General features: G+C 39.6%; 1 protein-coding gene across 2 annotated transcripts in view; it reads left to right on the plus strand.

The window, feature by feature from the left end:
• Positions 1-14134, plus strand: part of lrrc4ba (leucine rich repeat containing 4Ba) — an 85553-nt gene that overhangs the window by 9129 nt on the left and 62290 nt on the right. The window lies entirely within an intron of this gene.

Here is a 14134-nt window from a genome sequence, read left to right on the forward strand (position 1 = left end):
TTTTCATGTCGTTGTCATCCGGGGGTCTTTGAGGGATGCTTCTAGGAAAATAAAGCATGCAGACACATCCAGTGCGTCTCAGCATCCTTATCAATGCTATTAATCACATCCATTAATGAACGCTTTGGGCTGGGGGTCCGTGTGCATGTGTCCAGACTTTGAAGGGGGAGGGGGGAGGTTGAGGGGGTTGAGACACTTAATGCAATGTGCATAGCAAATAGCAGATTCTCATTTGCCTGCCGCTTACTCGAATTTGCCGTCCCACCTTAAATACTGCTGCACCATTTAAGGTGGAACGGCAGATCTGACTAAGAAAGCCAACTTGAGCGTCGCAGAAGATGCAGACTTGCGTTCAAACGCTTTAGACACACGAATGTAGGACGTTTAAGGCGTCTGCACGTTCGAATGTGTGGAGCACGCGCTCCCGAGGTTCTGAAAAGCGCGAGCTGGAAGTGATTTTCCTTATTTTGTCGCCTCGTGACGCTCCGTGTCAGCTCAGAGGAGCGCATTAAGATGCAGAGAACCTTTTTTTGTGCAAATATTCCGTGAGTGTTGGTGCGTAATTGCTGTGCACGTACAGGCTTGGAGGAGGTTTGGTGTGAAAATGGCCCGTCGCTGTTGCGCAGTGCACGCCGTCTCGTGCCCTTGTAGTTTATGAACTTAAATAATAACGCAGATTTGCATTTTTTGTGGTCGCTTTGCTTCGATGCAAACCTGCTGCTGGTGAACAAGTGTCTCCTTCCAGTGAGGATCCTGTGCAAACTAGCTGTGGCAATGGGATTGCATTGCTAATGTGCTGCTGAAGCCTGGAGTTCAGAACTGTGGGCTGCATACCTGTTAACATAAGCACAGAGGGGCTTAAAATCCCACTTCACTAAGTGTTTTTAAGTAATCAGTCAAGTAGAAGTAAAATTACCTGACTTTAACTTAAAAAGTATTCAAAAACTCTTATTATAGTTTCCCCTGTAGAACTGCATTGGAACCTCCTACACACTTCAGAAAGATTTAAAGGCAGTTCTCTCTCTTTTTCTTTTAGAGCCATGAGTTCTGTACAAGACCATTTCATGCTTAAAATGATTCTTTGCTTGGTAAAATGGTTGGTTGGACTGGTTCTAGCAGGAAAAAGGGTTTTTCTGTTGTTACAAGCCTGACATTGTAAATAGCCAGAACCTTTTGCATGTTAAAATCCTTATTCAGATTGATTCAGAAAGGTTCTATGTAGAAGATTCTCTATCAGTCTGAACATATATTCACCAAGCAAACAACCATTTAAGTATTAGATGGCTCTATACAGAACTTGTGGTTCTAGAACACCCGAAGAACCACCTTTTTTAAGTGTGTATTACATCCAGTATCGTTTAGCATAAAACTGGGATGCTAAAGCTCAAAAGTGTGATGCCTGAGCAACAGTGAGGCTGAAGCAATGCAACAGAATGAAATTAAACCCAAAAAAAAGAATAGCTAAAATGGAGGTAGATCCATTTTCTGGTCTAAATAAAAAAGAAGAGGAAGAGTAGGAGGAAAAAGCAAAATCTAATCCATCAAAACTGTACATAAGTACATGAAACTGAGGAAAAGGAACTAACTAGCACTGACAACAGTCTATGGTAGTGCTTTAGTTTAGCTTTAGCTATGTGTATATTTTGTAATTTTATATATTAGCTCCTAAATCATGGCCTAAATCATGAGCCTTTGATGCAGGAGCACATCACAGGCCGTCTTAAAAGATGCATCATAGGTCACGGTATGCCAGTGGGTCTGTTTTGGTGGCTAGCGCATTGCTAGCAAGAGCAAAACTCAAGCTGTTCTTTCTGTGGTTGTGTAAACATGGGGGATTTGGCATGTGTGATGCCACATTAACTGCACTGATGTTATGTACATGCTTTAAAAAGGGGGTTCTAAGGTTCCTACAAAAAGGCAGTGGTTATATACAGAACCATTTGAATGTTTCAGTGGGTATGTGCTTCTCTGTTATGGAAACCGATTTGTACTTGGTTTTGTCCTGTAAAAATTCCTGGACACTCGATTAGTGACTGGATGTTTTTACTGAATTCACTGGGTGGATTGTGTTCACAATACAGCCTAGTTCACAGTTCAGCCATAGAACCTAATGTTGTCAACTATTGTGTTAAAGTGCTGCCTAGCGTCCAAACATGCCACCAAACAATTGTCCCTACTTTGACGGCAGTATGACTCCGTTCTTGGTATACAAATGGTTTGACGATAAAGCTATCGCCTTCGATAGCTCAGTTGGTAGAGCAGAGGACTGTAGATGTTACAAATGGCCACCCTTAATGTATTTGTTGGTAAAGAGGAGTTAGTAACACCTCTGACCTCCATGCTTTAGACTTGGGTTCGATACTCTGTCTATGCAAACACCTATGCTGTACTGATGAGAGTCCTTGGGCTAAACTCCTAACATTACTTTTGCTTACCTCTGTAAGTGTAAATCATAAGTCGCTCTGGATAAGAGCATTTGCCAAATGCTGTAAATTTAAAGAAACGATTAGAAATGCTAACATATAAAAAAGGCTGGACTCCGGGATATTTTGGGTTTTTTTTCTGTACAAAAATCCTGGATCGTGGTCACTCTGACTGTAATCCAGCTGAGTTTGGTGATGTCCTGGCTGAAACACACCTGCTAAACCTTTGTCTCATAAATAAAGGTGCTAAAAAAGTGATCTCTTACCCTGGAAGAACCTTTTTGGTTCCCTGAACAACCAGAACATGCTTCATTATTTAAAAAAAAAAAACAAACTTGAATTGAAAAGCATAAAAGTAGTTCTTTTAAGCACCTTGCAAAAACAACCCTTTGTTTCTAACCGTTTATCTAACCTTGCTTTTTTAATTTTGGCATGCAGGAAAATCTAGGAGTGTAGGTTTTTAAACTTGCAATGATTCAAGATTCTTATCAAGTAGTTTAATTCGTCATGAAATCCGAACTTAGTGTGATTCATTATGATTTGTTGTATTTCAACATCATGTTTAAACATACAGCAGAGTGAAGGAGCTATTTATATATTAATGGAATATAGACCATAAAAGTATTATACCAACCGTCTAGGCTTAGCCGTAATCTGTGTCTGCAAAACTGGTCAAAATTTCATTAGAATTGATTAGAATAATATTACAAAACCACTGCAGGTGAATGGCTATTTTCAGATAGATGTGTCACACATTTCTGCACTCCAGAAGTCACCAAACAGGGCTGGATTCTAGCGTTTCAGGCCCAAAGCTGGACTGGGTTAGTGTGTCCTGGGCTTTCAGCTGTCTTTAGTAGGAGAAACCGACAACCCGAGCCAGCACAAAGTGCCAATCGTCCACAGGCCTGCAGGCCCTCCGGCACCGCCTCCGTAGCTGTGTTAGAGGAGAAAAACATGTTTCCTCTGTCATACAAGTTCCCTTGGCAACTGAAGTCATGGCACATCACTCGAGTACATTTGCTTGAACACAGCTTCACCCCACACACGTAGAGTACCTGGGCAATGAAGCGGCCGCATGCAAGAGAAGCGGACGGCTGTTTGTTTGTAAACAAAGTATTTCCCTCTTCCTCTCCACAGGAGCTGCAGCAATTAGAGCATATTTTGAAGCTGAGCCGGAATCTAAAGCTGAGCCTATAGGAAAACCCATAGAGCTGATAGGAGTGAGACAGATACAGTCTCAGAGACAGAGTGGCCTATTCATAAAAGCCATCCAACATGTTCCATTTGGAGCATGTTAATAAGCTCCTAATGCCTCGTGAAGGGTTTTAAAGCGCGCCGCTCGCCGGCTGTGGGTTTTTCCAGTCAGAGGTGCCGTAACGTGATGGTGAGTTTTTATGAATAATTTTATTAATGACCTCATTGCTCTCTGTTCGTCTGCCTCCCTGAGTCTTCGCGTCTGCCTCTGGACGCCTACAGCTGTCCGTGCAGAAGGCCTTCAGATCACATTCTGTGGATGCATTGATATGGGAATTCTGGGATAGTTTTAATGTACATATCTGTCGGATACTGATGCATTTATAATATGTAGAAATTAGCACTACAGAGGAAACTTTCATTTCTGTACAGGCACAGATGCAGAAGAATGAATAAAATATTTTATTCACACATATTTTAGTGCAGTAACCCAGTGTAACCTAAATATTCTGCTACAGTAAAAATAAAAGATAGCAGTTTGAAGTAGATGTAAACATATCTAAACAAGGGGTGCACCAAAATGTGCCATGTGGGGGGAAAAAGGAGCTAAAGGAGTTACTTACTTTTAAACGGCTTACTGAATAATATTTATTAAAAAAAAAAAAAAAAAATATAGTCTCCCAAAGGTATTTGAACTCCAGTGCTTCACCTGAAAGCACCACTTGCCACAATTTGGGCTGAAAACTGGACTAAAAAAGCTCTACATCGTTTAGATGCCTAAAAACTTTAGATGTTCATAATTTTACAATTATTACAATCCGTCTTTAAGATATTTAACATGTTTTGCACATTGTTTACAATTAAATTAGTCTTCTTGTTCTCTTAGTTCAAATTTCTTATACAGATTATCACCTTTAAAGCATTGTCAGCTTTTATGTTACTCATAAAAGAGCTAATTTTTGGTTTGCAGAGTCAGTTTTTAGATTCTGGCAAGAATTTTCATTTGGGTGTATCACTAATCTAGACATTTTTTAGTATATCATCTGCCATCACTTGTACGGTTCCATTATCACTACATCCTGGATGAAAAATATTTAGTTTTTGTTTCTTTCTTTCCATTTATGTATTTAGCTTTGGCCGTCCAATGAAAGCCTTCTAAGTCTTACACTGTGAAGAATTCTGAGTTTGTTCCTTAGAGTAGAGCATCTAACATCAAACCACTCAGAATAATTACATCTTAACAATTAAATGATGGAGAAATTTTTAAAGTTGGCGGACTTGCCCTTTCAAGAGTTACTTTGGCTGGGTCAAAAAGTGATGGATGTCAGTTGTCAGAGAGAAAAGTTTTCACATGAAAGAGCAAACTGATCCCCCCCCAAATGGCGGACCCCACAATCCCCCTCTGATCGCCAGGTCCTGGTGGGCTTCTGCCCGTGGCTAAACGAGCTGTAAATAATCAGATAATGATTAAAAGAGTGACAGAGATGAAAGTGTGTTGACGCTATGGAGCACCACAGCCCTGTGAGCGAGGGAAAAAAAGGGAAAAACAAGACGGAGCTTCAGGCTCCGAGTGACACACACACACACTCACACTCTAATCCCTATAAACCACCAAAGAACGTGTGTGTGTGTGTGTGTGACTGTAACCTCATCACAGTGTAACTCAGTTCTCATCAGCCATCACTCTCAAAATAACCACATCACAGACAGTCGGACTACAAAAGATCATCAGTGTCTTTAGGACTCAATTAAACAGCAACTTCTGATCAGCTGATCAATCAGTTCATTGATTTTCATATAAATCTATTCAGGGAAGCCCAAAGTCACAGCAGCTTTTTTACATTCTACACAAAATACAACACTGACAATATATAAATAATAACCATAACAATTAATGACATTAGCAATCTGTAAATAAATAAATGGTAGTAGTAATTCAGCAGATTGTTATTAATAAAAAATTATATTAGTGAAAATGAATATTGTGTTTTTTTCACAAGAGCCGTAAAATGTATTTTCATCCTGTTTTGGACGTTCACCAATTCTTTCTTTAATCTCTCTACATTTTAATGTGTGAAATATGCTTAATAATAATAGTAATAATAACAATAAAAGTTATTATTGATTAAAAGTAACCTAATAAAATTTTAGTTTTTTAGAGTCAAGAAGATAAAAATAACAAGATGAAAAGCTTAAATTCCATCAAAGTATGTGTTTATAAAATGTATAAAAGTATATGGCACTTTTGTGAAGTGCTATTGAAATATTGTGACAGATGTTGGATTTTGAACTTTATGCTGGTAACTATCTGGGTGCTTCTTTTCTTCGTTGGCCCGGAGAACACAATGTCTATTATTTCTGTAAACAATTTGAAAGTTTGACTTGTCAGACCACAATACATCTTTCCTTCAGTCCATTTTAGATCTTGACCCCTGTAAATAATAAATTATGAATAAGCAAGTACTAATTAGCAAAAACTAATATAGTAATAATAGCAGAGCTGGATTTTAAGGAGCCTAACCACTTCCTATTTCCTCATTATATCAAAAACAGGACTGCTAAAGAGCAGAGGGCGCCCACGAGTGAGTCATCAATAAATGGGAGTAAATGGAGTACAGCAGCTAAAAATGAAAAGTCAAATTATTTTCTAATCATTCTCCCAGCAGCTCATTGGCTGATGTACATGAGGCGCCGTTATAAACTCCTATAACTCAAGTTTAAACGCTATTAAAAATATAACGGCAGTGTTACAATGTTTTATGCTGTTCTGTGTTCAGGAAATGAATGAATTCTTTTATGTTTTGTCATTTACAAACTATGATTTTACTCAAATGCTCCCATTCCCACATTAACCCATTCATTTTGGCATGCAGGTGCACATTACAGGGTTGTGATTCTCCTCTCTCTAGTTCTCTGATAATAGTATCTCTGGGATTTTACATGGCCTATCACTTCATGGCTAAGTTGCTGTCGTTCCCAATCGCTTGCTTCCACTTTGTTATAATTCCACTGACTAGTGAGGAAATTTCACGACTGGACTTGTTGCACAGGTGGCATCCTATCACAGTACCACACTGGAATTCACTGAGCTCTTGAGAGCGACCCATTCTTTCACTAATGTTTGTAGAAGCAGACTGCAGGCCTAGGTGCTTAGTTTTATACACCTGTGGCCATGGAAGTGATTGGAACACCTGAATTTAATGATTTGGATGCGTGAGTGAATACCTTTGGCAATATAGTGTATATCAATTATTTACATACATCAGTCTTAAAGGCACAGTAACAAAAACAGCCTAATTTACTCTACGGAATAAGGAGGTCAGAAAGTGGTCATGCAGAAATGAACTAGGACTGGGCTGAATGTAGGATATGGGCCTTTAAAGCTGACTAAGTTAACTAGTCCTGTCGCAGTGTTTCTGAGCTCAATCTAGTTTTCTAAAGAAAAAAAATCGTTAATGATGTAGATGCAATTAATTAATCAGAGTAAAGAGCTGTTTACTCATAGAGGAGCATGGTGAGCACACACACACACACATGCAGCAGATGTGGTTGAAAACACCTGCACACTTGCAAACACACACACACAGCCACCTGAACTCCCACCCCCCACCCCTCCCTGACTGAAGCCCTTCTAAGCTCTTAAATGTCCATTTGACTGCTGTGACACGGCATCTCTCTGTCATCTCTACTGCAGCGAGTGATCTTAAATCACTCCTTCACAGAGAGAGACAAAAAAGAAAGAAAAGGAAGGAGGCAGAGAAAAAGAGAAATAGGGAAGGAGGAGAGAAAGAGGAGAGCAAGAAAGAGATGGGAGAAAATGGGGGAGAATGAGGAGAAAAGAAAGGGGGAGAGAGATGAGAAACAACAAGAAAGGAAGAGAGAAGGAGGAGAGAGAGAAACAGGGAGGAGGAGAGAAAGAGGAGAACTAGAAAGATGGGAGAAAATGGGGAGAATGAGGAGAAAGAAGAAAGAAAGGAAGAGGGAAGGAGGAGAGAGAAATGGAGGAGGAGAGAAATAGGAGAGCAAGAAAGTTATGGGAGAGAAACGGAAAACACGGAAGAATGAGGAAGAAAAGAAAGGGAAACGGATAAGAGAAGCTAAAGAAAGAGGGGAGGGGGAGAAAGTAGCAAGGAGATGGAGAGAAAGAGAGAGACAAGGAAAAAGAGAGAAGAAAAAGAAAGAGAAGGGGAGAGCGAGAAAATGAGAGAGAGTTAGTTGCCACTGGAACTAAGGGTTTTAGTCCAGCCCCTGAAAAACAACCCCATATTATTATCCCTCCTCCACCAAACTTTATGGCTGATACTGTGCAGTCAGGCAGGTAACATTCTCCTGACATTTGCCAAACCCAGATTCATCCATCAGACTGACAGATGTGTGATTCATTGCTCCACAGAATACGTTTCCACTGCTCCACAGTCCAGTGGCAGCGCTTTACACCACTCCATCTGACGCTTGGCATTGTGCTTGGTGAAGTAAGGCTTGCAGTTTTTGTGCTGATGTTGATGCCAGAGGAGGTTTGGACTCTGCAGTTATTGATCAGCAGAGCACTGGAGACTTTTCTGCTGTATGCTCCTCAGCACTTGGCGACTTTATCTGGTCTGAAACTTCATGGCTGAGTTGCTGTGGTTCCTAAACCACACACATGCACTTTTCAATAATATCACTCACAGTTGATGGTGAAATCTAGGAGGGAAGGAATTTTGGAAACTGACTTGTTGCAATGGTACCATCCTATTACAACACCACACTCAAACTCAGTGAGCTCTTTAGAACGACCCATTCTTTCGCTAATGTGTGTATAGTCAGACTGCATGGCTACCTGCTTGATTTTATACACTTGCAATGAGACTGTATGAAACCCTGAATTCAATGATAAAGAGGTGTGTCCCAATACTTTTGTCCATATAGTGTATGTTACTATCACTGTATTTTCACGCTGAGAGACTCTGTAGGCTTGTGTGTAGAGGTTTGTATGCTATAATGTGTTGCGAGTCGGCGGTTAGCGTTCAGAGTTGGTTTGAGCTGCAGCTGATGACATCGTGGGTAATATTGAGGGAGATTACCGCTGATTGGCAGCTGCGGAGCCTGCGGCCAGCGGACCGGCCTGTCTATCTCTCGCCGCGGTTCTCCATGTGAATCAGTCGCTCTCGCTCTCGTTCCGAGTCCCTGTGGGGTCGACTGCATCCAGCTGCTTCCAGCTCTGGCCTACAGAATGCAATTATAAACTGTAGATGGATTGAACTATATTCAGTGGTGCTTCTCTCTAGGGCTGGTTTGTGCTTCTCAGAGTGGTTTGATGTGAAATGGTTCATTGTACAGAAACTTAGCAGCTTTTTTCTTTAGCGACTTGTCTTCTTTAAGAAGTTTCTCTAGAATGGACGTTTCACACCAAACCACTCTGAATTACTTTGTTTACGTCATATGCATTTATTATGCAGGAAGTCTGAAATATCAGCGCAGTCTACATGGTGTTTTGGTACAGCAATTTATCTTTGTGTTTGAGGTGCATTTTTAACACATCACTGCTGTTGGGTCAAAATGTTGTATCTCCATTTTTGTTGTTTTTCAGCTTTGACATAATTGGAAAAGAACAGTTGGCTTTTATATTGTGTCAACATTTCATGATATATGGACCGAAAGAAATGACCTGGAAAAACATATTAATCCTTTGACTTCAATTAAAAGTTAAGAACATTTTTCCTCGTCCCGTAAAGTTACCTTTTTGGAGATGCAAGGTTTTTTTACTAGTTGGTCAACAGAAGTTGTACAAGCTTGCAATTTATAAATGTATAATTGTTTTTTCTTTGAATATTTTTATATATAGGCAAGCACAGGGGTTGGCAACCGGCCAACATCCTTTTACTGTCTTATTTTGACCCCACAGCTGAATTAGATTATTTAGGTAAAAAAAAGTTCTGTTGGTCGTTCAACACAGTTTAACAATAAATGGTCTTAAATGCTGGAGTTAATAACCCTTTAACCCTGAAGATCGGTGCAGACTGCTGCTCACCATAGCAACATACACAACAGTCTCGCCTAGCTAGTAGCTAACGAAATGAAAGTTAACAAAAGCTAAGAGAAAAATTTTAAATTAACATCGATAATAATTTGGAGACCAATAGAAACTGTCAAACACTAAGTCATGAAGCTGGAGTTTCTCATTTGTCAGCTTCTACCATAAGTTCCACCTCAAATGGTGCACCATTTAGCTACATAGCTAGCTACATTCTGGCACCCCAGGCACCATCAGGTGGAATGGGAAAATCTGAACAAGAAGCTGGCTAATGAGAAACTGAGCTTAGCTTCGTAAAAAATGTAATGTTGAGAGACATTTTACAAGAAACTGTTCTTCTTCTCAGGAAAAGTTTCCTGCTGGAGATGTGAGAAAAGCAGCTATAGCTGAGCTAAATCTTAAAGCAGAGCAAAGCAAGTCTGAGTTTGTGTTATATTTTCAGCATATTCTAGTAGATTAGCACATACTGAGACAGATTTACAGTCAAGGTGATGAAACATTACTTCAATAAAATGGACATGAAATGCTGTGGCTCCCAAAACTTGACAAAATGGCTCTTCGTAACATTTGGGTTGCCAACCCCTGAGCTACCATGTAAGCTAGCTTATTGTGAGATGCAATATCAGCTGCTTCCTTCAAAAATGTTCAAAATGATAATGCACTGTTTATTCAATCTTTTATTCCAGATTTTTCAAATATCCACAGCGCTGTTGTCAGAAGAAAAAAATCCTAACTGGTACCAAAATGGTAACTTTACAGGAGAAGGAAAAAACCTACTTTACTTTTAATATAAGTCAGTGGAACCAGACATTTTTCCAAGTCATTTTGGGTCATTTCATTTGGTCTGTTCTTCATGAAATTTACACATGATGTAAAGGCCAACAGGTATTTTCAAATTATGTCAAAAACTGAAAAACAACAAAAATGGAGATACAAGGTTTTCTTCCAACAGCAGCAATATATTCTAATAACCGAGCCTCCTACGCTCCATGGTTTGGGCCATGATTGAGTGTCTTCTCTCAGGTGTGAATCAGTAATCGCTCCTTAGCTCTGCCAGACTCTATATACACTTGAGCACATATAATGTGCATGAAACATTTAGCGTGTGATGTTGTACTGCCACCCTGGCATTTGTAACAGTGTGTGCTGCCATGTTGTGTTTAATTTTGCTGACTGCTACATTGGCCTTTCGGCTTTAGAAGCACTCAGCCGGTCAGGGTTGGTTAGAGGCTTGTTTAGTGCCCGCAGTTCACTTAAATTTTAGCGGTACGGCTTTGTGGTCCTGTATTATATGATGCCATTTGGATGAGAATCCGCCAGGAATCCCGAGACATTCAGCGATCCCACAGGAGAAGGAAAAGGGAGGAAATATACACTCTCCCACGGGACCGAGGAGGCTAAGAGCAGCAGGATGCAAGAGCAGGCGGGACAGCAGCAACTTTTTAAATCTATCTGGCAGGAACAGGCAGGAACAAGGGGGCGTAAATCTTTGGCTTTGGAACGATCCAGGAATCCAATTGTTTTGATTATTTGGTACAAATGCAGCTACTAAACCTGCTTGCTAACTAATTGCTGAGTTAAATCAGGATGTAAAGTGCTTGGCGTTAAAGGGAAATTCCAAATTTCAGCTTAATTTAATTGTTAATATGTAATCAAATACATTCATAGTGGTAAATAGGATGGTGGAACCAGGGGTCTCAATGTCTACAACTCAAATAATGCTATTTTATTCACTATTCAAAACCACCAGTGAACCTATACATCTTTTGAGTTTTTACATGGAATGATAATGACGGTGAAATAGCATGAAACCCTTATATGTAAGTTTTCTTTTTTTTGTCCTAAAATGCCCTGCACTTTACTTACCTTGAGTGGTCCGACCCATAAATGGACAGCGCTAAATACAGATGTGAATGGGGTCCAGTGTGTCTAGGAGACATGCTGAGGTCCGATCGCTCAAACCATCTTCAGAGTTGGTCAGGGACACGTGACCACATTTGTTGGGCGAGCACTAAAGTGTCCTGATGTGTCCAAAGCAAAGAAGGATCACCTTCATGAACTGCAGCATCGCAGCAGAGCTTAATGTCACAATTCCATGAATGTTTGCATCATAAACTGCATGTGTAAGAATTATACAACAGTTAGTTCCAGCCACGCAAGCTGATTGGTTGAGAGGCGTTCTAATCGTGCTGTTATTTCATCATAACATCACGGTTCTTCGCACTGTATCACTCCGCTGAGACGGCATTGCTGAGCAACGGCTTTGACAACTGTAGGAGATGCTCAAGCTATTTGAACGTTTTTACTTCTTTGTTTGAGCACAAACAGAAAATGGATAAGAATTTTTTAAGATCACATTTGACTGGCAGCTGATTTGGTCAGACTCTGAAGATGAGACTACACTAAATTCGCAAACTGTCAGTTTATCAGTGTGAAGCTGGAGAACAAACTGCAGGCTGTGCAGCGAGTGGATGGAGCTCGTTCGGACCACCCAGATTATTGTCCTGCATACAAGATCTAACTAGTTTTTAATTTTTTTGGAAAATAAACTAAGACAAATTTTACAAACAGCTGAATTAATGACTAGACTTAATATAAAAAGATTTTGTTGAATATGTTGTTGCTGGATTGTGCTAAATTGGTTGCAGCTCTGTAACTGGCTCTATTTGTGATAATACTGTTAAAATTATTTATCAAACTAATTTACAAAGAATAGAATGAAAGGAAGGAATTGAAGGAAATCTAAGTAAACTGGACTGTGAGTGGAAAATGTGTGATGAAATGTGGCATTTTGTCTGATATTCTGTTTAACCACTGGTGGGTTGCCTGGAAAATGCTGACCAAAAAGCCAGTGGGCCACCATCGGTGGGCCAGCAGTGGCCATCCTCTTGCAGTGTGGGGGAATAAAGCTTAATCTCATTTGCCTGCTAGCAGAATTTTTTTTTTTTTTTTGATAAACAAAAGGTGTGAATAAAGTAATAAAGTTTTCACATTAAACACTTTAAATAATGAGCAGTACAGCATATTAAGGATGATGAAATGATACAGCACAGTCTATGCTGTTTATGCTGATACAGTGCAGGTTACAGTAGTATTTCCTTGCAGTGTTTGCAGCACTTGGTAAAGGCCTCACTGCTTTACAGCAAATCCTTAAGTCCCAACTACTGGATAGTAGTTAATTGATGTCGTTCGTGTAGCCATCGCCATGTTGTTGACATACCACTGGTCAGCCTGACAATGACAACAGCACTCCTAGAGCTACTGTTTGTAAACTGTTAGTCAATAAAGGATCCTGACAGATAAAATACAGCCATGATTTGCTGTGTTGTTCATGGTTTTAGTAACAGCAACAAAAAACAAAACTGTAAGCTTTTATAGCGTCTCAACTGCCAAGCGGCGCGAGGGGAGAGAGGCCAAAGGGCTGAGCTACACTCTAAAAAAGATGGTTCTTCAAGGATTCTTTAGTAGAGAAAATGAACAAACATTTTCTGGATAGCTTAATTTGAAAGCCATAGCCAGCTTTGAGTGCACATACACATTATGGTGTTATCAATATGAGAACGTGCCCAGTTAGCGAATTCAGCTAACTTTAAAAATGACATGCATAGCATGTTTTATGACATTAGAAACATGTTTTAAAACTTTTGTTCTTTTGTCATAATTTTATAAAGTGTGATAATTATTTAGGTATTTACGGTGCTTTTTTTTCCCCCCATACCGTCACACACCATACATGAAAACCTGAGTGATCCTGTAGATGTGCATGGTGACCTTCTTCTAGTCCAGAAAACCGTTCATAGCCGGTCTCTTGAGACACATTCGAGACAGATGGAAAGGCAGTCGCTGTTCACTTGTGGTCAGATCCCTCGAGAAGGATGTTGATACCAGGTATTTACAGGGTCTAAATCCTTGACCTTTCATCGATTCAGTGTAAGTATGATTGTTAAAGAAACGATTCGGTGCATCAAAGACTCTCCGGAAGATTTTTTTCCACTTAGGTTTTATTGTTTTGGTTTCATTCCAGAAAAAAAACACTGAATATGGCTCTAAAATCTTAACCATCCATTAATTCTTATTAAAATATGTCATAGAAAATATTTAACTTTGCATATGAGACGTCTAATTGGAATCCTGACGCACTTTTATTGTAATTCCCGTAATTTAGGAATTCCTGAAACTGTAAGGCACATGGTATGTGATTGTCCAGAAGTGCAGTGACTTCTGTTGTAACCAAAGTCCAGCTTCCCTTTAAAATAGCATCGTATCAAGTGAAATTATCTTAAATTTTGTCTATATATCTAATATCTCCCATTTTGGGATGGTTGTGCGCTGATTTATAAGATTATCCAGCTTGTTTTTAGACATTATTTACTTGTTTTAGGTGATTTTCATTTTTATTTTGAGTAAAATTATCTCACTACACTGGCAGATCATTTTACTGGTTTTAGTCACTTTTCTTAAAACAAGCAAAAGAATCTGTCAATATGGTGAGATAATTTTACTT

Source organism: Pygocentrus nattereri, chromosome 14 (genome assembly GCF_015220715.1).
Source record: "Pygocentrus nattereri isolate fPygNat1 chromosome 14, fPygNat1.pri, whole genome shotgun sequence".
In the NCBI taxonomy this organism is placed as follows: domain Eukaryota; kingdom Metazoa; phylum Chordata; class Actinopteri; order Characiformes; family Serrasalmidae; genus Pygocentrus; species Pygocentrus nattereri.